Raw genomic sequence first — 21,931 nt, 5'->3', positions numbered from 1 at the left:
AAATCACGCCCGGGAGTGGTCGGGTCAAAAAACCCTGCATTTGCGCCACTTTTTAACGCCTGGGTCAGGGTAGGCGTTAAGGGGCCTGTGGGCTCAAAATGAGCCCACAGGTGCCCTCCCCTGCCCCCAGGGACCCCCCCTGCCACCCTTGACCACCCCAGGAGGACACCCAAGGATGGAGGGACCCATCCCAGGGACATTCAGGTAAGTTCAGGTAAGTATAAAAAAATTTTTTGGGTGGCATAGGGGGGCCTTATTTGTGCCCCCCTACATGCCACTATGCCCAATGACCATGCCCAGGGGACATAAGTCCCCTGGGCATGGCCATTGGGCAAGGGGGCATGACTCCTGTCTTTACTAAGACAGGAGTCATGTAAATGGCGTCTGGGCGTCGTTAAAAATGGCGCAAATCGGGTGGAGGCGATTTTTTGCGTAAACCTGACTTGCACCATTTTTAAGACGCCCTAGCGCCACTTTTCCCAACGCCGGCGCTGCCTGGTGTACGTGGTTTTTTTCCACACACACCAGGCAGCGCCGGTCTGCTTGCGCCGGCTAACGCCATTCAATAAATACGGCGCCCGCATGGCGCTTCAGAATGACGTTAGCCGGCGCAAAATTTTTTGACGCTAAACTGTGTTAGCGCAGTTTAGCGTCAAAAAGTATAAATACGGGCCTAAATATGTCAATTGGGTGTGAACCAATACTACCATGTTTTAGGAAGAGAGCACAAGCATTTGAGCATTGATGAGCAGTAGAAAGCTAAAAAAAAGTCAAGAATCCAGCTGAGTGAAAGCAAAAGGTTTTGCGGTGGCCCTGAAGAAAGTTCCAAGTTAAACACAACCCACCTCCAGGCAAAAGCTAGGGTACACTAAGTATTATCTTGAAGGGCTTTCCTGCTTAGGCGGTAGAACACAATCAAAGGCCCCGCTGTGTAGGGACAGTTGTCAGTTCTATGCCTCTCTGAACTCAGTTGGATCCCTCTGTCTACACTCTCTTAATCCACTCAACTGACCCATAGGGAACCTTTCTCCACATCTGTGGACCCCATCTGTGCAGCACCTAACCTTAACATGCTCACAGATGCATCCCAGTAGGCAGACAGTGCCACGATGGCCAACAGAGTGATGTAGCCTATCCCATCACTTAGTTCAGACTTCTGTCCCCTAACCAAGGGAAATTCTGCCCATAAGCACATTAACCCAAAGAGGCCACTGACAGTAGTCAGTGTCAAGAGCCAGGCCCAAGGCCATCCAGGGTCTCTGACCTCTGAGGTTTCTCAGAGTGAGGGATAGCATTTTTCTCCCTACTTCCACTCTACCTCTTACCAGTTCAGGGGTGTGTAGGAAAGTACCATCTTGCCTGGCATGTTACCCCCATATTTCACTGTATATATGTTATGTTAGTCTATGTGTCACTGGGACCCTGTCAGGCAGGGCCCCAGTGCTCATAAGTATGTGCCCTGTATGTGTTCCCTGTGTGATGCCTAACTGTCTCACTGAGGCTCTGCTAACCAGAACCTCAGTGGTTATGCTCTCTCTGCTTTCCCAATTTGTCACTAACAGGCTAGTGACTAAATTTACCAATTCACATTGGCATACTGGTACACCCATATAATTCCCTAGTATATGGTAGTGAGGTACCCAGGGTATTGGGGTTCCAGGAGATCCCTATGGGCTGCAGCATTTCTTTTGCCACCCATAGGGAGCTCTGACAATTCTTACACAGGCCTGCCAGTGCAGCCTGAGTGAAATAACGTCCACGTTATTTCACAGCCATTTACCACTGCACTTAAGTAACTTATAAGTCACCTATATGTCTAACCTTCACCTGGTGAAGGTTGGGTGCAAAGTTACTTAGTGTGTGGGCACCCTGGCACTAGCCAAGGTGCCCCCACATCGTTCAGGGCAAATTCCCCGGACTTTGTGAGTGCGGGGACACCATTACACGTGTGCACTGTACATAGGTCACTACTTATGTACAGCGGCACAATGGTAACTCCGAACATGGCCATGTAACATGTCTAAGATCATGGAATTGTCACCCCAATGCCATTCTGGCATTGGGGGGACAATTCCATGATCCCCCGGGTCTCTAGCATAGTACCCGGGTACTGCCAAACTGCCTTTCCGGGGTCTCCACTGCAGCTGCTGCCAACCCCTCAGACAGGTTTCTGCCCTCCTGGGATCCAGGCAGCCCTGGCCCAGGAAGGTAGAACAAAGGATTTCCTCTGAGAGAGGGTGTGACACCCTCTCCCTTTGGAAATAGGTGTGAAGGCAGGGGAGGAGTAGCCTCCCCCCGGCTCTGGAAATGATTTGATGGGCACAGATGGTGCCCATCTCTGCATAAGCCAGTTTACACCAGTTTAGGGATCCCCCAGCCCTGCTCTGGCCCGAAACTGGACAAAGGAAAGGGGAGCTCCTTTCACTTTTGGAGTATATGGTTTGTGTTGCCCCTATACCTATGTCCTCCTATTGCAATCTACTGTAATTGTACACTGCTTGCATTACTTTTCTTGCTATTACTTACGTAAGTTTGGTTTGTGTACTTATTTTTTGTGTATATAACTTATCCTCATACTGAGGGTACTCACTGAGATACTTTTGGCATATTGTCATAAAAATAAAGTACCATTATTTTGAGTACTTCTGTGTATTGTGTTTTCTTATGATATTGTGCATATGACACCAGTGGTATAGTAGGAGCTGTACATGTCTCCTAGTTCAGCCTAAGCTGCTTTGCCATAGCTACCTTCTATCAGCCTAAGCTGCTAGAAACACCTCTTCTACACTAATAAGGGATAACTGGACCTGGCACAAGGTGTAAGTACCTCTGGTACTCACTACAAGCCGGGCCAGCCTCCTACAGGGTGGCATTCTGAGACTGGCAAATCAGCCTAGGGTCTTTACTGTGGAGCTAAAAAGGGGGCAGGGTTGAGACATCTCTCACCCTGCCCCTCTTTCTGGCTTCCTGAAACTCTACACCGGGGAGTGGTATCCCCAGAAAACTGAACTGTCAGGGTGATGTGGGCAAGAACCCCTCTCAGATCTCCTGAGACAAGGAACAACTCATTCCCCAAAAGTCAATCCACTGGCATCTGGGACTAACTATGACCTTCCTCTGGTCAACCTCCTCAGCCCACTCCAGTGAGGTCAGGGCCATAGAACAGAAGAAGCCCTGCCCATGTGCCTGAGTTATACTACACACCTGGCCAGTGTATTGCTTTGGAAAATCTATGTTTTCCACTATCAATGCCCGACTAGCCCCAATGTCCCTCAGAGCAGTGACAGAGATCCCATTCACTTTCACCTGGTGGAAGTGATGACTCCTACCCTCAGGGATCACAAGCTCACTTTCTTAGTCTATCTCCCCACCAAAGGTGACCATGACATGGTCTATGACCTTCCCCTGGGGACTAGTTACCCCTAAAGCCACATCATATTAGCCACCCCTGTAGAGATCCCATCAGTGGGTGTTTTCTTAGTACAGAGTTCCCCTGCTTGTATCCTAGCTGAGACCAATCAAACAAGGAGGATTGGAAATGGGGCACCCTGGGTCTCCACCCACCAGAACCCCCTCCCTTTTTTTCAGAAGGGGCATGGAAACTCTTTACTCCCCCCTTAATCTGGGACCTGCCTGTGTCTCCCTTGACCTCCTCCTCACTTTGCTGGGGGGAACTTGAACCACCCTTCTTGCAGTCAGGCCCAGGTACCTTTTATGGATGTTGGTGCTGAGCCAGTGGTATGCACCCTTTGCAAGCTCCCTGGTGTCAGTGAACTTACTGTCAATAAGGGGCCGGCGCAGATCTGCAAAACAAAGTATGAACATGTGCTCTCTTGCAATCCATTTATACAGCCCCTGAAAATCCTTTACCTCACTGCCCTTCACCCAACCATCCAGTGCCATGCAGAAGGCATCCACACACTCCAGATAGGTCTGATGGGTCAGGTTCTGTCTGCTCCTAAATGTCTGCCTATACTTCTCTGGGTTAAGGCCATAATTCCTAAGTTGGGCTTCTTCCATGGTAGGATATCTCATCCTGTCCCCTTTCTCAAGGACTGTAGCATGACCCTCCCTTCATTAGAGATGTACTTCCAAAGAGTAGCCCCCCAATCCTGCTCAGGTAGTCTGTGCATCTGTAAAGAAATCTCATAAACTTCAAACCACTTGTTAATGTCGTCCTCCATTACAATGTCATACAGCAGACCTTCAGTGATACAGACCCTCTTGTCTCATGAGGGCACTGCAGCTATGCTGCCACCATCACTTCTGGACCTTGACTGCCTGGCTTGATGTCCAGCCTCTTCTGAATCAGTTTATGAGTCAGCAAGATTTTCATTTTCTCCATGGCCAGTTCCTTTCCTACATTCTCAACTGGCCCATCTGCAGCTTGAATTGTATTTCCTCTCTCCTTTCCGCTAGCTCCTATGGGGATAGGTTGTAGAAAGACACACTGCTCTCTGTTCTGGCAGGGGGCTCCAGTTCAGGGGTAAAGTCGTCACCCTAAACTGCAGGAAGGCTTTCTCCAGGCCCTTCTATATAATCACCATTTCCTGTTGCTTCAACGAGTGACTATTGAACTTCCGCCAAGCCCTCAGCATCTTATGGATCTTCACTTTCCTTGTGTGCACTCCTGGATGGAAGTTCCCTCTTCTTGCAGAACTCCTTGACCTGGGCCACCCACACTGTAGGTATTTATGTTGGCCAGCTCAAACTCCATTATTGCAGTTGTAGTCTCAACAGCCAGGGAGAGAATTTTAAAAAAGCAAAAAGATCTATCAGGAAGCATTTAACATTTGAATCGTCTCAGATATGGGATGGTAGTGTACAAAAAAGGCACTGCAGAAACTCAAGTCCTAATCCTCAAAGCTGATCACAATTGTAAGAAATTGAGATTTTGGTTGAGTGGCGTGTGAGCCAGGCCCAAGTAGCAACCACAATCCTTCTCAGAGTGAGGCACAAGCCAACCCTAAATTAACCTGTGCCCCTCTCTTGAAGCTTGGCAAAGAGCAGTCAGGCTTAATGCAGAGGCAATATGTAATATCTGTGCAACACTTCAAACATTAATAAAGTGAAAAAAATCCCATTATAAGGATCCCACACTAGTTTTGAAAACTTTCTTTAATAAATAAAACAAGACCAAAACAACAAAAAATAATCAATGACTAGAACCATTGATATGCAGCTTCAAATATTTTAGTGAAAATAGCACCAAAAAGCATAAAGCTCGTACTGTGGACAGCTGATGGGACTCGGACACAGTCACAAGTTCAGGTCTACCACGATGGAGCGTGAGCCAGCTACAAGGACCTAGTTAGGCCCGCTGAACAAAGTACCTTGAATTCTGGCGTGCAGAGTGCTGCATGGATCCGTGTCGAAGATGCATTGCACAACTGAAGTGATGTGTCAGTTCCAAGGTGCGGCAATACTGCGAAGCAAGGTCCAGTAGACAAGGATTTGCAATGGAAAGTCTGGCATCGAGGATGCATTGCACAGTCAGGGTGATGTCTAGGCTATGAGGTACTGCAAAGCTGCTGTGCAGTGTCCTGCATCATAGTTGAGGCTGCTGTCATGATGATGGCAGAAGATCATAAGAGCAGCTCTTTCTTTATGCAGTTATACTATTCTTAGGCCACAAATTTTAGATTTTGCATATGTTCCCTGGTTTGGAAAAGACTCACAAACCTTTTCCACTGCCATTAGACAATTCTGGGCATGTAGACACAAATTAGCTCCACCCACCCATCATGATTCCACTCTAATGATACAAAATACAGCAGGCCGTAGTCCTGGCACAATAATCACATTTCCCAGACTCTGTGCAGCCCTGGCAACCTTGCGACCTACCTGGCACTCTTATGTATCGCAACCAAGTAACTCCAACCAGCCGCCCTTGCAGCTTGGTAACACACTTGAAATACAAGGAGGAAATGATGAGAAAGCACCAGCGTGGATGTTTGGTGGAACAATAGGTTTACTGCGACACACAACCCTTGAAGTTCTGAGACAGACACTTCCTGTGAATTATGGGGTTATTAATGAGTATTTAAAAACTTTGCCAAAGTGTGACTACAGGGACCGGTCACACCAGCCCATATACGCTGTTCATATACACCCAGGAGAGTAAGAGCTCATAAATAACTATTGACTCTGATTCCACATTGTGCTACGTATATCGTTTATCGTTTACAGTGATATCTGGGATACACCACACTCATTCATATGCATGCGTATATGTCTATATGTGTTACTGTGTAATGTACAACAATATATTTGCAAAGGGATGTCATATCCACCCATATTACAATGCAATGCATGTGAAAAGCAAAGTATTGCATGCAGTGTCTGAAGTGTGACCTTGACCTACTATTGAAGGAAGTTGGAACACCTTCTGTGTGAAGGGGCATGCACTGAATCAGCATGTCAATGCATACGTTGAAGGTATGAGCGACATTTACACAATCTTTTGATACTCATTCAGAATAGTTGAAATTAACAAACTTCTTGGTTTTTGTCATTTATTTCTTTTGTTCCTTTGTCTTCTTGCTCCTTCATGATTTTGATGAAAACAGGCACCAGTATATGCCTCCCGATATGGGGCATAGGCAAATAAGGCAGCCTCACTTGTTGATGTTTTTTGTGTCTGGCGTGGTGATAATTGCTAAGAGAAAGACTTGACCACACAGACCAAACAGTGACTTTGACACACAATAGGCAATGGAGTTTAAATAATAATCAGTTCTAATTAAAGCCTGTGACACATTAGGGGATGTGTGGAAGGGCTGAAACATGTTGATGTAGTAAGGGTGTATAGGGGAAGTAACCCTCCCCTCTAAAGCAATTGCTTCACGTTTTAATTATTATATCCCCCATGAAGATTAGAACATTATTCTGAGTGCTCCCTGTAATATGGTAGAGTCCGCCCCAGCTTTTAGGCACCAGGGTGCGACCCAATGATGAAGCATGACACCCATAGGATGTGTGAGGTTACACAATAATAACATTGAATATTTCTTCGGGGGCAGGAGAACAAAGCTGTAACAAACCATTCTAAGTAGGGTGGTAGGATACCTGTAATAAAGTGAATGCATGATAGTATCATGCATTTCTTAACATTAAGAAACTCTCTCTCGCCTCCCTACATGTGTCTGTGTGGATGTTTGAAGCAGACAATCCAGATTAGTACTTTACCAAGTTGCCTAAAAACTACTAGCCTAATAATAACTGACACTGACCGTTGTGAGAACACTGAAATCCTCTTAGAATATACACTGTCTATTCATTCTAGAAGATCCAAAGTTATGTCCAAGATTTAGCTAGATTCATAAAGCCACTACCAAAATCATATGGTTAGTCATCCTGGTAAAATGTTGCCATGGTTTTGAATAGTGAAGATGAGACATTCAGAGATAAGGAAGAGATTATTTTGAATAAGGGTCATTTTGCATTTGATGACAGTTTTTGTAAGCTCTTCATTCCTGTAACAGTAGCCTCAGCTGGCAGCATTGTCAGAAACCTATTAACCAGCAGCTCACCCACAACAGGTCTGCCAGGTTAATACACCAGAAAGCCTACCATAATCAGTGAAGATGTTCTGTCTTATTTTATTCATGTATAGTATTACCATACAAGACATGATGTGCCAAGGTATCACAAATATTCATTGGCTTCATGCAAAAGGAGAAAAATTTGTAAACATTAGTGCCATTGACTTCTTAGTTTGTCAGAAAGAAACAGCCACTTTGGAGGGAAGCAAATATTGTGTTAAATGGGCAATCATGCCATTATCCTTTTGCCAAAAGCCTTACCACTGTTTCTCCAAGGGCACTTTTTCCAAAATAGTCCTTGCCTGCATGGACAGGATCTCTAATCATGGCTGGTGAACTTCTGCTGATCAGGTGCAAGCAGGCACCTCGCCCACACCTCAGCGCTGCCACGTCAACAGCAAAACACTAAAAAATGGCATCAGTTAATTTTGATGCAACACAACACATCAAGACAACTTGCTGCTCTGTATCAAATGGCACATTCCTGATCTATGTCTGCACTGGCAAACTTGTGGCTGTAGAGAGCCAATGCAGGCACACTTGCATCACTGTGCAAGGCAGGATTCTTTTTGTGCAGAAAGGGGCACCTTCCTGCACAAAAACAATCCTCAGAAGCATTTTCCTCTTTCTATGTGTGTTGTAGAATACAGCACGTGGAGAAAGCGGAAATACAAAAAGAGAAATAAACATATTTCTTCTCGTTTTGCCTCACCTGGGATGGCGTAGCATTTTGCAGCATTTCGAGGTTTACTAGTTTTAAGAAATCTGTAAGTGCATCAAAACCATAGGTGGAAGCTGGGGAAGAATCATGATCCACCCACGAATCACCTTCCCTAAGCTGCCTTACGTTACTCCAGGTTTACTAAGTCACACATAGCCACACAATGTCGTTCTGCGTGACTTAGTAAATCTGACTTAAAGGTTTGTGTTGCCTTGCATTGAATTGTGCAACACAAGTGCAATGCAAGCCCTTGATAAATCAGGGCCAAGATGTTTGAACGATCACCACTTAATGACACACCTATGTATTATGGCTCTTTTAAAAAACAGTACTATAATGCCTTGACAGTCTTGGTGAAAAGGTCAAGAATATGCCTCTCCAGCCTTCCCCTTCCTCATCAAACACACACTCCCTTGCATTTTGTTGTGAACTATCAGTGGTCCCACAAATACATCTTTAATCGGACTGTTATGCCAGCAGCCACATGCGCTGCCTCTACAGATGGTTTCGCACGTGGACCTACGTCTCTTCATATAGTAAAAGAAAGTGCCTTGGCAAGATAAATTCTATCAGCAGGCCTGGAAAGCAGCAAAATAAATAGACAATCAAGCACAGAGACATTGCTAAAAAAAAAAAAAAAAACTTTCTTTTGCAGTGGTGGTCGGCAGTTTTAGGGGGGGGGGGAAGCACACTGACACTCATTCTTTCACACATGCATGCATGCACGCACATCCATTAACAACACTCATCAACATTCAAACATGCACACACGCACCAAACATTCATTTAAAAAGCTCACAAACATAAACACTTACCTTCAGCCTCGCAGGTCCCAGGAGGGTTGGGACTGCTGTCTCCCCTCACTGGCTGACCTTAGTCCCAACTTCGTCACAGAGTGGGCTGGGGTCAGTGAGACTGCTGACCCCACCCCACTCTTTGACGAGGTGTCACTGATTAACACTCGCCCTAGGTGCTTCAAGGCTTAAACCTGAAGTGCCCCTGTCGAAGTCAATGGGTGAAACTTCTGTCCTCACCCGGGGAGGGCCCTGAGGCACCTTTGCTGAGCCGAGGAGGTCACACCCACAGGAGCTGTCAGCAAAGTTCAGCTGAGGCAGCCAGGAGTCTGCGCAAATCGCGCATGTCTGCTCCTGGCTGCCTGACCTGAACATGAAGAGTGTCTGTCAGGCTGACCTTTGTTCAGCCTGACAGGTACTCTTCATGAGGGGCAAAAGGTGGGGGGACGTGGCCCCTCCGCCCTAAAGGATGGGCCCTGTCTGTTCTTTTGTTTAAATACAAGGTTGATTTGGAAAGGTGTAAAACTGCATATGAAAACGGGCTCTTGTTTCCACCACGGCAGCATTGCCCTTTCTGAATAAAAATTGTCTTCTTTAAATGACCGCACTGAAGCTCACAGCTACTGAAATCTAAGTGCATCATCTCACAAATAAACTCAAAAACAACAATCTGAAATAAAATAACCCAGAAGCAGTGGGAAACACTGAGTACAAGCTGATCGAATATTTTTCCTGCGACATAATGTAAAATTGTTCTTTAACCCTAATGCTGTAAAAGAAGTTCTGTGTTGAAAGCTTTTATAATTTGAGGTCATTCTTCCCCGTTAAAAAGTAGAAAACGTCTTCAAATGAAAGCCACGGTGATATAAGATTACTATTGCTTGTATAAAGCCTTGCCCAAACTCCACCTATAAAACATTTGTTTAAAAAACATAACAGAATGATTATAAGTTAAAAATCACTACCAGAACTGATCTACCACATCAGGAAAATATTTTTAAATGCATGCAAGGGTGACTGAAACACAAGTGGAATCTAAAGTTGTTAGGCTACAATTTCTCACTGTGAACGAATTGAACGTTTAGTATATAGATTCATTAAATTTACACCAAATGCGTCTTGCAGGATAGCATATTTATTATAACCCTGTAGGAGCAATAGCAGGTGTCAGCATAGATCTGCCCATGCTATGCCATACAAATTGAATTATTAACTGTGGCCTGCATTAAATGAACATTCCCTGAGCAACCGTCACACTTCGAGACTCTTAAGTAGCTAGCAAACTCTTTAGAAATCATGTCTAAAAGCAGAATAACTCTTGCAACACAATCAACTCATTTCTTCCAGGATTTTCTAATAAAAACAATAAAACGCTATGGGCCCAACTCGCAAAGCAATTTAAGGCTGTAAATGCTTACATTTACACCTGAGCGACATCTACAGAAGGATAACTGCCCGAAGTAAATGGTTTTACCACTGCACAATGCTATGACGTGGATGATTATAATTATGCAGTAGTAAACCCAATACAGGGATCAAGAGTGGGTGGATCAAGATGTTCTTTGCCTTGTACGTTTGTGAACATCCACAAATTGTGAAACTGTGGTCCATCACAAACACCTATCCAACCCTTTTCCTCCCTAAACACCGTTAAACAGGTTTACTTCAGCAAAGGTTTAGAGTAAATTCCCTCCTAGCATAGCTTGAGGAATGGATCAGGCCCAGATGTCTTATGGTTGTCGGTGAAGTGCAGTGGCAGCTCCGCCACTAAGGTAGAGGAGTATTGCCCCACTGCTCTGAGCAGTGCAAAAAAGGAAAAATAAAATGGTAATAACGCAATGTTATTATAATTTTATTTTTCAGTGTGGAGCCAGGGTTAGGGCGGGGCAGGGCTGGGCTGTGTCACAGGGAATAGTTGTGTGTGCTCCATAAGTGCGCAGGACAATTTGGCTGGGTGTGTTGGGCGGGCCAAACAGACATGCTGTAGGAAAGTACCATCTTACCTGGCATGTTACCCCCATATTTCACTGTATATATGTTGTTTTAGTGTATGTGTCACTGGGACCCTGCCAGCCAGGGCCCCAGTGCTCATAAGTGTGCCCTGTACGTGTTCCCTGTGTGATGACTAACTGTCTCACTGAGGCTCTGCTAACCAGAACCTCAGTGGTTATGCTCTCTCTGCTTTCTAAATTGTCACTAACAGGCTAGTGACCAATTTCACCAATTCACATTGGCATACTGGAACACCCTTATAATTCCCTAGTATATGGTACTGAGGTACCCAGGGTATTGGGGTTCCAGGAGATGCCTATGGGCTGCAGCATTTCTTTTGCCACCTATAGAGAGCTCTGACAATTCTTATACAGGCCTGCCACTGCAGCCTGAGTGAAATAACGTCCACGTTATTTCACAGCCATTTACCACTGCACTTAAGTAACTTATAAGTCATCTATATGTCTAACCTTCACCTGGTGAAGGTTGGGCGCTAAGTTACTTAGTGTGTGGGCACCCTGGCACTAGCCAAGGTGCCCCCACATCGTTCAGGGTAAATTCCCCGGACTTTGTGAGTGCGGGGACACCATTTCATGCGTGCACTATACATAGGTCACTACCTATGCATAGCGTCACAATGGTAACTCCGAACATGGACATGTAACATGTCTAAGATAATGGAATTGTCACCCCAATGCCATTCTGGCATTGGGGAGACAATTCCATGATCCCCCGAGTCTCTAGCACAGACCCGGGTACTGCCAAACTACCGTTCCCGTGGTTTCAATGCAGCTGCTGCTGCTGCCAAGCCCTCAGACAGGTTTCTGCCCTCCTGGGGTCCAGCCAGGCCTGGCCCAGGAAGACAGAATCAAGGACTTCCTCAGAGAGAGGGTTTTACACCCTCTCCCTTTGGAAAAAGGTGTCAGGGCTGGGGAGGAGTAGCCTCCCCCAGCCTCTGGAAATGCTTTGATGGGCACAGATGGTGCCCATCTCTGCATAAGCCAGTCTACACCGGTTCATGGATCCCCCAGCCCTGCTCTGGCGTGAAACTGGACAAAGGAAAGGGGAGTGACCACTCCCCTGACCTGCACCTCCCAGGGGAGGTGCCCAGAGCTCCTCCAGTGTGCTTCAGACCTCTGCCATCTTGGAAACAGAGGTGTTGCTGGCACACTGGACTGCTCTGAGTGGCCAGTGCCATCAGGTGACGTCAGAGACTCCTTCTGATAGGCTCTTACCTCTGTTACTAGCCCATCCTCCTTCCTAGGTAGCCAAACCTCCTTTTCTGGCTATTTAGGGTCTCTGCTTTGGGGAATTCTTCAGATACCGAATGCAAGTGCTCACCAGAGTTCCTCTGCACTTCTCTCTTCACCTTCTGCCAAAGGATCGACCGCTGACTGCTCAGGACGCCTGCAAAACCGCAACAAAGTAGCAAAGACGACTACTGCAACCTTGTATCGCTTCATCCTGCCGGCTTTCTTGACTGTTTCCTGGTGGTGCATGCTCTAGGGGTAGCCTGCCTCCTTCTTGCACCAGGAGCTCTGAAGAAATCTCCTGTGGGTCGACGGAATCTTCCCCCTACAACCGCAGGCAACAAAGGACTGCATCACCGGTCCTCTGGGTCCCCTCTCAGCACGAAGAGCGTGGTCCCTGGAACTGAGCAACTCTGTCCAGGTGACTCACACAGTCCATTGACTCTTCAGTCCAAGTTTGGTGGAGGTAAGTCCTTGCCTCCCCACGCTAGACTGCATTGCTGAGTACCGCGTAATTTGCAGCTGCTCCGGCTCCTGTGCACTCTTCCAGGATTTCCTTCGTGCACAGCCAAGCCTGGGTCCCCGACACTCTAACCTGCAGTCCACAACCTTCTGAGTTGTCCTCCGGCGTCGTGGGACTCCCTTTTCTGACTTCGAGTGGACTCCGGTTCACTCCTCTTCTAAGTGCCTGATCGGGTACTTCTGCGGGTGCTGCCTGCTTCTGTGAGGGCTCCCTGACTTGCTGGGCGCCCCCTCTGTCTCCTCATCCAAGTGGCGACATCCTGGTCCCTCCTGGGCCACAGCAGCATCCAAAAACCCTAACCGTGACCCTTCCAGCTACAAGGCTTGTTTGCGGTCTTTCTGCGTGGGAACACCTCTGCAAGCTTCTTCACGACGTGGGACATCCATCTTCTAAAGGGGAAGTTCCTAGTCCTCTTCGTTCTTGCAGAAACCAAAGCTTCTTCCATCCGGTGGCAGCTTCTTTGCACCCTCAGCTGGCATTTCCTGGGCATCTGCCCACTCTCGACATTGTCGCGACTCTTGGACTTGGTCCCCTTGTTTCACAGGTACTCAAGTCTGTAAATCCACTGTTGGTGCTTTGCTGGTGTTGGTCTTCCTTGCAGAAACCCCCTATCATGACTTCTGTGCTCTCTGGGGGTTATAGGTGCACTTTACACCTACTTTTCAGGGTCTTGGGGTGGGCTATTTTTCTAACCCTCACTGTTTTCTTACAGTCCCAGTGACCCTCTACAAGCTCACATAGGTTTGCGGTCCATTCGTGGTTCGCATTCCACTTTTGGATTATATGGTTTGTGTTGCCCCTATACCTATGTGCTCCTATTGCAATCTACTGTAACTTTACATTGCTTGCATTACTTCCTTTTGCTATTACTGCATATTTTTGGTATTGTGTACATATATCTTGTGTATATTTGGGATCCTCATACTGAGGGTACTCACTGAGATACTTTTGGCATATTGTCATACAAATAAAGTACCTTTATTTTTAGTATATCTGTGTATTGTGTTTTCTTATGATATTGTGCATATGACACCAGTGGTATAGTAGGAGCTTTGTATGTCTCCTAGTTCAGCCTAAGCTGCTCTGCTATAGCTACCTTCTATCAGCCTAAGCTGCTAGAAACACCTCTTCTACACTAATAAGGGATAACTGGACCTGGTACAGAGTGTAAGTACCCCTTGGTACCCACTACAAGCCAGGCCAGCCTCGTACATTGGTTGTACAGCGGTGGGATAAGTACTTGTAAATACTTACCACTTTGTCATTTTGTCCTTTTCATAAGAGAATAATATACAAAACAAGTTCAGTGTATGTACACCTAACCAAAAAGTTTTGATTTTCTTCTCTTACACTATCTGCTAAGTGCTGAAAAGTACTCCTAAAACTTTCAAAAAGTTTCAAAAGTTTGAAAAAGTTTTTTTTTCCTGTTCTTTAAAAAGTCCTGAAACTTTTTCTATCTTTTATCTGTCTCTAAACCTTTTTCTATCATGTCTGGTGTAGGAACTCCTCTTAATTTGGTCAGTACAACTTATGACAATCTTAACTTTAAGAGCCTAAGGAGTCTCTGCATTGATAGAGGTTTAGTGGTAGGAAAGAACCCTTCTACAGAGTTACTGTCTAATATGCTTATTGAGAATGATAAGGCCCAGGGTGGCACCTCATCTGAAAAGTTGATAGATAGCTCACACTCTGACTCAGAGGAGGCCCTTGAAGGAGTGTTAGAGGTTTCCCTTCATAACCTGCCCCTTTAGCAGACCACCTAGCATCACTGGTAGTAATAGAAGCTCCCATCACAGTAGGGATATTTTTGTTCCTGGAGGCCAGGTTGTTAGGGTGCCAACTGTTAGGGACAGGTCTCCGTCTGCTCATTCAAATCTTTCTTCTGTGTCAAAACTTTCCCAACCCACCCACCCTGATGACAAGATGTTAGAAAGGGAACTCAATAAGTTGAGAGTGGAAGAGACCAGGCTGAAGCATAAACAGCAACAGCTGGCTCTAGACAGGGAATTCCTAGACTTAGAAAAAGAGAGACAGAGGTTGGGGTTTGGACCCCATGGTGGCAGCAGCAGCATTCCAGATAGCAATCCTGTGAGAGAACATGATTCTAGGAATCTGCATAAGATAGTGCCCCCTTACAAGGAGGGGGATGACATTAACAAGTGGTTTGCTGCACTTGAGAGGGCCTGTATGGTACAGGGGGTCCCTCAAAGGCAGTGGGCTGCTATCCTATGGCTATCTTTCAGTGGAAAGGGTAGGGGTAGGCTCCTTACTGTGAAGGAAAGTGATGCCAATAATTTTACAGTTTTGAAGAATGCACTCTTGGATGGATTTGGCTTAACCACTGAACAATACAGGATTAAGTTCAGAGAAACCAGAAAAGAGTCCTCACAAGACTGGATAGACTTTGTTGACTATTCAGTGAAGGCCTTGGAGGGGTGGTTACATGGCAGTAACGTTTCTGACTATGAAAGCCTGTACAATCTAGTCCTGAGAGAGCATATTCTGAATAACTGTGTGTCTGATTTGTTACACCAATATCTAGTGGACTCAGATCTGACCTCTCCCCAAGAATTGGGAAAGAAGGCAAACAAATGGGCCAGAACAAGAGTGAACAGAAAAGTTCATACAGGGGGTGACAAGGATGGCAAGAAGAAAGATGGTACGTCTTCAGACAAGGGTGGGGACAAATCTAAAAATGAGTCTTCATCAGGCCCACAAAAACACTCTGGTGGGGGTGGTGGGTCCAAATCCTCTTCTAATCAAGTAAAGAAACCATGGTGCTATTTATGTAAAGTTGAAGGCCATTGGACAACTGATGCCAGTTGTCCAAAGAAAAGCACCAAGCCTCCCACTACCACAACCCCTACTGCAACCTCTAGTGCCCTTAGTAATAGCAGTGGCGGTGGGAGCAAACCTACTAATATCCAATCCAAGGGAGTAGCTGGGCTCACTTTTGGTAATTTAGTTTGGGTTTTGTTAGGGAGACCACAGAGGCTGTGTTAGTCTCTGAAGGTGCCATTGATTTGGCCACCTCCTTGGTTGCTTGTCCCCTTAATATGGATAAGTACAAGCAGCTTCCCCTAATCAATGGTGTTGAGGTTCGGGCCTACAGGGACACAGGTGCCAGTGTTACCATGGTAATAGAGAAACTGGTACACCCTGAACAACACCTACTTGGTCACCAGTACCAAGTGACAGATGCTCATAACAACACTCTTAGCCATCCCATGGCTGTTGTGAATCTCAACTGGGGGGCGGGGGGGTTACTGGTCCAAAGAAAGTTGTGGTTGCTTCAGATTTACCTGTAGACTGTCTACTAGGAAATGATTTAGAGACATCAGCTTGGGCAGAAGTGGAGTTGGAGGCTCATGCAGCAATGCTGGGCATTCCTGGGCATATTTTTGCATTAACAAGGGCTCAGGCCAAAAAGCAAAAAGGACAGGGTGACTTGGATCCTGGAACAATGGACCAAGTGCTCCCTAAAGGTAGGGTTAGTAAGGGTAAATCCCTACCCACTATCCCTCCCTCTACAGATGATTCTACTTCTGAGGAAGAAGAATTTCCCCCCTGTACAGAACCTTCACCAGAGGAGCTGGCAGCAGACACTGCTGAGCTTTTGGGTGGAGGAGGGCCTGCCAGGGAGGAGCTGAGTGTGGCACAGCAATCCTGTCCCACATTAGAGGGTCTAAGACAGCAAGCTGTCAAACAGCAGAATGGGGATGTCAGTGACTCACATAGAGTTTACTGGGAGGACAGCCTCTTGTACACAGAGGCAAGGGACCCAAAACCTGGAGCAGCCAGGAGATTGGTCATTCCCCTGCAGTACAGAGAGGTTCTCCTAACTCTGGCACACAACATTCCCTTGGCTGGACATTTGGGTCAGATTAAAACATGGGAAAGGCTTGTCCCCCTGTTTCACTGGCCTAGGATGTCAGAGGACACAAAGGATTTTTGTAAGTCCTGCGTGACCTGCCAAGCCAGTGGCAAGACTGGTAGCACCCCAAAGGCTCCCCTTATTCCACTGCCTGTGGTTGGGGTTCCCTTTGAAAGGGTAGGGGTTGACATAGTTGGCCCCCTTGACCCTCCTACTGCTTCAGGCAATAGGTTTATCTTGGTGGTAGTGGACCATGCCATAAGATACCCTGAAGCTATTCCTCTAAGGACCACTACAGCCCCTGCAGTAGCAAAAGCCCTCCTGGGAATCTTTTCCAGGGTGGGTTTCCCAAAAGAGGTTGTATCAGACAGGGGTAGCAACTTTATGTCTGCATACTTGAAGGCCATGTGGAAGGGATGTGGTGTAACATACAAATTCACTACACCTTATCATCCACAAACAAATGGACTGGTAGAGAGGTTTAATAAAACTCTCAAAGGAATGATAATGGGACTCCCTGAACAACTCAGGAGGAGATGGGATGTCCTGTTACCTTGCCTCCTTTTTGCTTACAGGGAGGTACCCCAGAAAGGAGTGGGCTTCAGCCCCTTTGAACTCCTATATGGGCACCCTGTAAGAGGTCCTCTAACACTTGTAAAGGAGGGTTAGGAACAACCTTTAAAAGCTCCCAAGCAAGACATAGTGGACTATGTACTCTGCCTAAGACCCAGAATGGCTGAGTACATGAAAAAGGCCAGTAAAAACCTTCAGGCCAGCCAAGAGCTCCAAAAGCAATGGCATGACCAGAAGGCTGTTCTGATTCAGTACCAACCAGGACAGAAGGTGTGGGTATTGGAGCTTGTGGCCCCAAGAGCACTCCAAGACAAATGGAGTAGGCCCCATCTCATTGTTGAAAAGAAGGGCGAGGTCACCTACTTGGTTGCCCTGGGCACTGCCAGGAGTCCCCTTAGGGTGCTCCATGTCAATCGCCTAAAACCCTACTATGACAGGGCTGATCTCACCCTGCTCATGGCAACAGATGAAGGACAGGAAGAAGAGAGTCACCCTCTCCCTGATCTCTTCTCTTCCACAGAACAAGATGCTCTAGTGGAAGGTGTAGTTTTGGCAGACTGTCTTACTGCTGAGCAGAAAGACAACTGCATAAATCTCCTAGGTCAATTTTCTGAACTCTTTTCTACTGTGCCAGGCACCACTTCTTAGTGTGAGCACACTATATATACTGGAGACAGCATGCCTGTCAAAAGTAAGATCTATAGGCAGCCTGACCATGTCAGGGACTGCATAAAACAAGAAGTTCAGAAAATGCTTGAACTGGGAGTGGTTGAACATTCTGAAGGCACATGGGCCTCTCTTTTGGTGCTTGTACCAAAGCCTCACTCAAAAGATGGGAAAAGAGAGATGAGGTTTTGTGTAGATTACAGAGGTCTCAACCAGGTAACCAAAACTGATGCTCACCCTATACTCAGGGCAGATGAGGTCTTTGATACACTGGCATCTGCCAAGTATCTAAGCACCTTTGATTTGACTGCAGGGTATTGGCAGATCAAGTTATCAGAGGATGCTAAAGCAAAAACTGTATTTTGACTATTGGAGGGCACTACCAATTCACAGTAATGCCCTTTGGTTTGAAAAATGCACCTGCCACTTTTCAGAGGTTGGTGAATACAGTCCTGCAAGGGTTGGAGGCTTTCAGTGCAGCATATCTGGACAATATAGCTGTCTTTAGCTCCACCTGGGATGATCACCTGGTCCACCTGTGGAAAGTTCTGGAGGCCCTGCAGAAGGCAGGCCTCACTATCAAGACTTCAAAGTGCCAGATAGGGCAGGGGAAAGTGGTTTATCTGGGACACTTGGAAGGTGGAGAACAGATTGCACCACTTCAGGGGACAATCCAGACAATCATGGATTGGGTTCCCCCTACAACTCAGACCTAGGTGAGAGCCTTCTTAGGCCTCACTGGGTATTATAGGAGGTTCATTAAGAACTATGGCTCCATTGCAGCCCCACTTAATGATCTCACTTCCAAGAAAATGCCTAAAAAGGTATTGTGGACAGCTAGCTGTCAGAAAGCTTTTGAGGAGCTGAAACAGGCCATGTGCACTGCACCTGTCCTAAAAAGCCCATGTTACTCCAAGAAATTCATTGTTCAAACTGATGCATCTGAATTAGGGTTAGGGGCAGTCTTATCACAACTCAATTCTGAGGGCCAGGATCAACCTGTTGCTTTTATCAGCAGGAGGTTGACCCTTAGAGAAAAGCGTTGGTCTGCCATAGAGAGGGAGGCCTTTGCTGTGGTCTGGGCACTGAAGAAGTTGAGGCCATACCTGTTTGGCACTCACTTCATTGTTCAGACAGACCACAAACCTCTACTTTGGCTAAAACAAATGAAAGGTGAAAACCCTAAATTGTTGAGGTGGTCCATATCTCTACAGGGAATGGACTATACAGTGGAACATAGACCTGGGAGTTCCCACTCCAATGCAGATGGACTCTCCAGATATTTCCATTTAGACAATGTAGACTCATCAGGTCATGGCTAGTCTTATTGTCCTTCGTTTGGGGGGGGGAGTTGTGTAGGAAAGTACAATCTTGCCTGGCATGTTACCCCCATATTTCACTGTATATATGTTGTTTTAGTGTATGTGTCACTGGGACACTGCCAGCCAGGGCCCCAGTGCTCATAAGTGTGCCCTGTATGTGTTCCCTGTGTGATGACTAACTGTCTCACTGAGGCTCTGCTAACCAGAACCTCAGTGGTTATGCTCTCTCTGCTTTCTAAATTGTCACTAACAAGCTAGTGACCAATTTCACCAATTCACATTGGCATACTGGAACACCCTTATAATTCCCTAGTATATGGTACTGAGGTACCCAGGGTATTGGGGTTCCAGGAGATGCCTATGGGCTGCAGCATTTCTTTTGCCACCTCTAGGGAGCTCTGACAATTCTTATACAGGCCTGCCACTGCAGCCTGAGTGAAATAACGTCCACGTTATTTCACAGCCATTTACCACTGCACTTAAGTAACTTATAAGTCACCTAAATGTCTAACCTTCACCTGGTAAAGGTTGGGTGCTAAGTTACTTAGTGTGTGGGCACCATGGCACTAGCCAAGGTGCCCCCACATCATTCAGGGCAAAGTCCCCGGACTTTGTGAGTGCGGGGACACCATTTCACACGTGCACTATACATAGGTCACTAGCTATATATAGCTTCACAATGGTAACTCCGAACATGGCCATGTAACATGTATGGCATTGGGGAGACAATTCCATGATCCCCCGAGTCTCTAGCACAGTCCCTGGTACTGCCAAACTAACTACCTTTCCCGGGGTTTCACTGCAGCTGCTGCTGCTGCCAACCCCTCAGACAGGTTTCTTCCCTCCTGGGGTCCAGCCAAGCCTGGCCCAGGAAGTCAGAACAAAGGACTTCCTCAGAGAAAGGGTGTTACACCCTCTCCCTTTGGAAAAAGGTGTCAGGGCTGGGGAGGAGTAGCCTCCCCCAGCCTCTGGAAATGCTTTGATGGGCACAGATGGTGCCCATCTCTGCATAAGCCAGTCTACACCGGTTCAGGGATTCCCCCAGCCCTGCTCTGGTGCGCAACTGGACAAAGGAAAGGGGGGTGACCACTTCCCTGACCTGCACCTCCCAGGGGAGGTGCCCAGAGCTCCTCCAGTGTGCTCCAGACCTCTGCCATCTTGGAAACAGAGGTGTTGCTGGCACACTGGACTGCTCTGAGTGGCCAGTGCCATCAGGTGATGTCAGAGACTCCTTTTGATAGGCTCTTACCTGTGTTATTAGCCTATCCTCCTTCCTAGGTAGCCAAACCTCCTTTTCTGGCTATTTAGGGTCTCTGCTTTGGGGAATTCTTCAGATACCGAATGCAAGAGCTCACCAGAGTTCCTCTGCACTTCTCTCTTCACCTTCTGCCAAAGGATCGACCGCTGACTGCTCATGATGCCTGCAAAACTGCAACAAAGTAGCAAAGACGACTACTGCAACCTTGTATCACTTCATCCTGCCGGCTTTCTCGACTGTTTCCTGGTGGTGCATGCTTTGGGGGTAGCCTGCCTCCTTCTTGCACCAGGAGCTCTGAAGAAATCTCCCGTGGGTTGACGGAATCTTCCCCCTGCAACCGCAGGCAAAAAAGGATTGCATCACCGGTCCTCTGGGTCCCCCCTCAGCATGACGAGCGTGGTCCCTGGAACTCAGGAAATCTGTCCAAGTGACTCCCACATTCCAGTGACTCTTCAGTCCAAGTTTGGTGGAGGTAAGTCCTTGCCTCGCCACGCTAGACTGCATTGCTGGGTACCACGTTATTTGCAGCTGCTCCGGCTCCTGTGCTCTCTTCCAGGATTTCCTTTGTGCACAGCCAAGCCTGGGTCCCCAACACTCTAACCTGCAGTGTACAACCTTCTGAGTTGTCCTCTGGCGTCGTGAGACTCCCTTTTCTGACTTTGGGTGGACTCCAGTTCACTCCTCTTCTTAGTGCCTGATTAGGTACTTCTGCGGGTGCTGCCTGCTTCTGTGAGGGCTCCCTGACTTACTGGGTGCCCCCCTCTGTCTCCTCACCCATGTGGCAACATCCTGGTCCCTCCTGGGCCTCAGCACCATCCAAAAACCCTAACTGCGACCCTTGCACTTAGCAAGGCTTGTTTGTATTCTTTCTGCGTCGGAATACCTCTGCAAGCTTCTTCACGACGTGGGACATCCATCCTCCAAAGGGGAAGTTCCTAGTCCACTTTGTTCTTGCAGAAACCAAAGCTTCTTCCATCCGGTGGCAGCTTCTTTGCACCCTCAGCTGGCATTTCCTGGGCATCTGCCCACTCTCGACATTGTCACAACTCTTGGACTTGGTCCCCTTGTTTCCCAGGTACTCAGGTCCGGAAATACACTGTTGTTGGTTTGCTGGTGTTGGTCTTCCTTGCAGAAACCCCCTATCACGACTTCTGTGCTCTCTGGGGGTTATAGGTGCACTTTACAGCTACTTTTCAGGGGCTTGGGGTGGGCTATTTTTCTAACACTCACTTTTTCTTACAGCCCCAGCGACCCTCTACAAGCTCACATAGGTTTGGGGTCCATTTGTGGTTCGCATTCCACTTTTGGAGTATATGGTTTGTGTTGCCCCTATACCTATGTGCTCATATTGCAGTCTACTGTAACTTTACATTGCTTGCATTACTTCCTTTTGCTATTACTGCATATTTTTGGT

The sequence above is a fragment of the Pleurodeles waltl genome, chromosome 8 (genome assembly GCF_031143425.1).
Source record: "Pleurodeles waltl isolate 20211129_DDA chromosome 8, aPleWal1.hap1.20221129, whole genome shotgun sequence".
NCBI lineage: Eukaryota > Metazoa > Chordata > Amphibia > Caudata > Salamandridae > Pleurodeles > Pleurodeles waltl.
Note: the sequence above shows the minus strand (reverse complement) of the source record.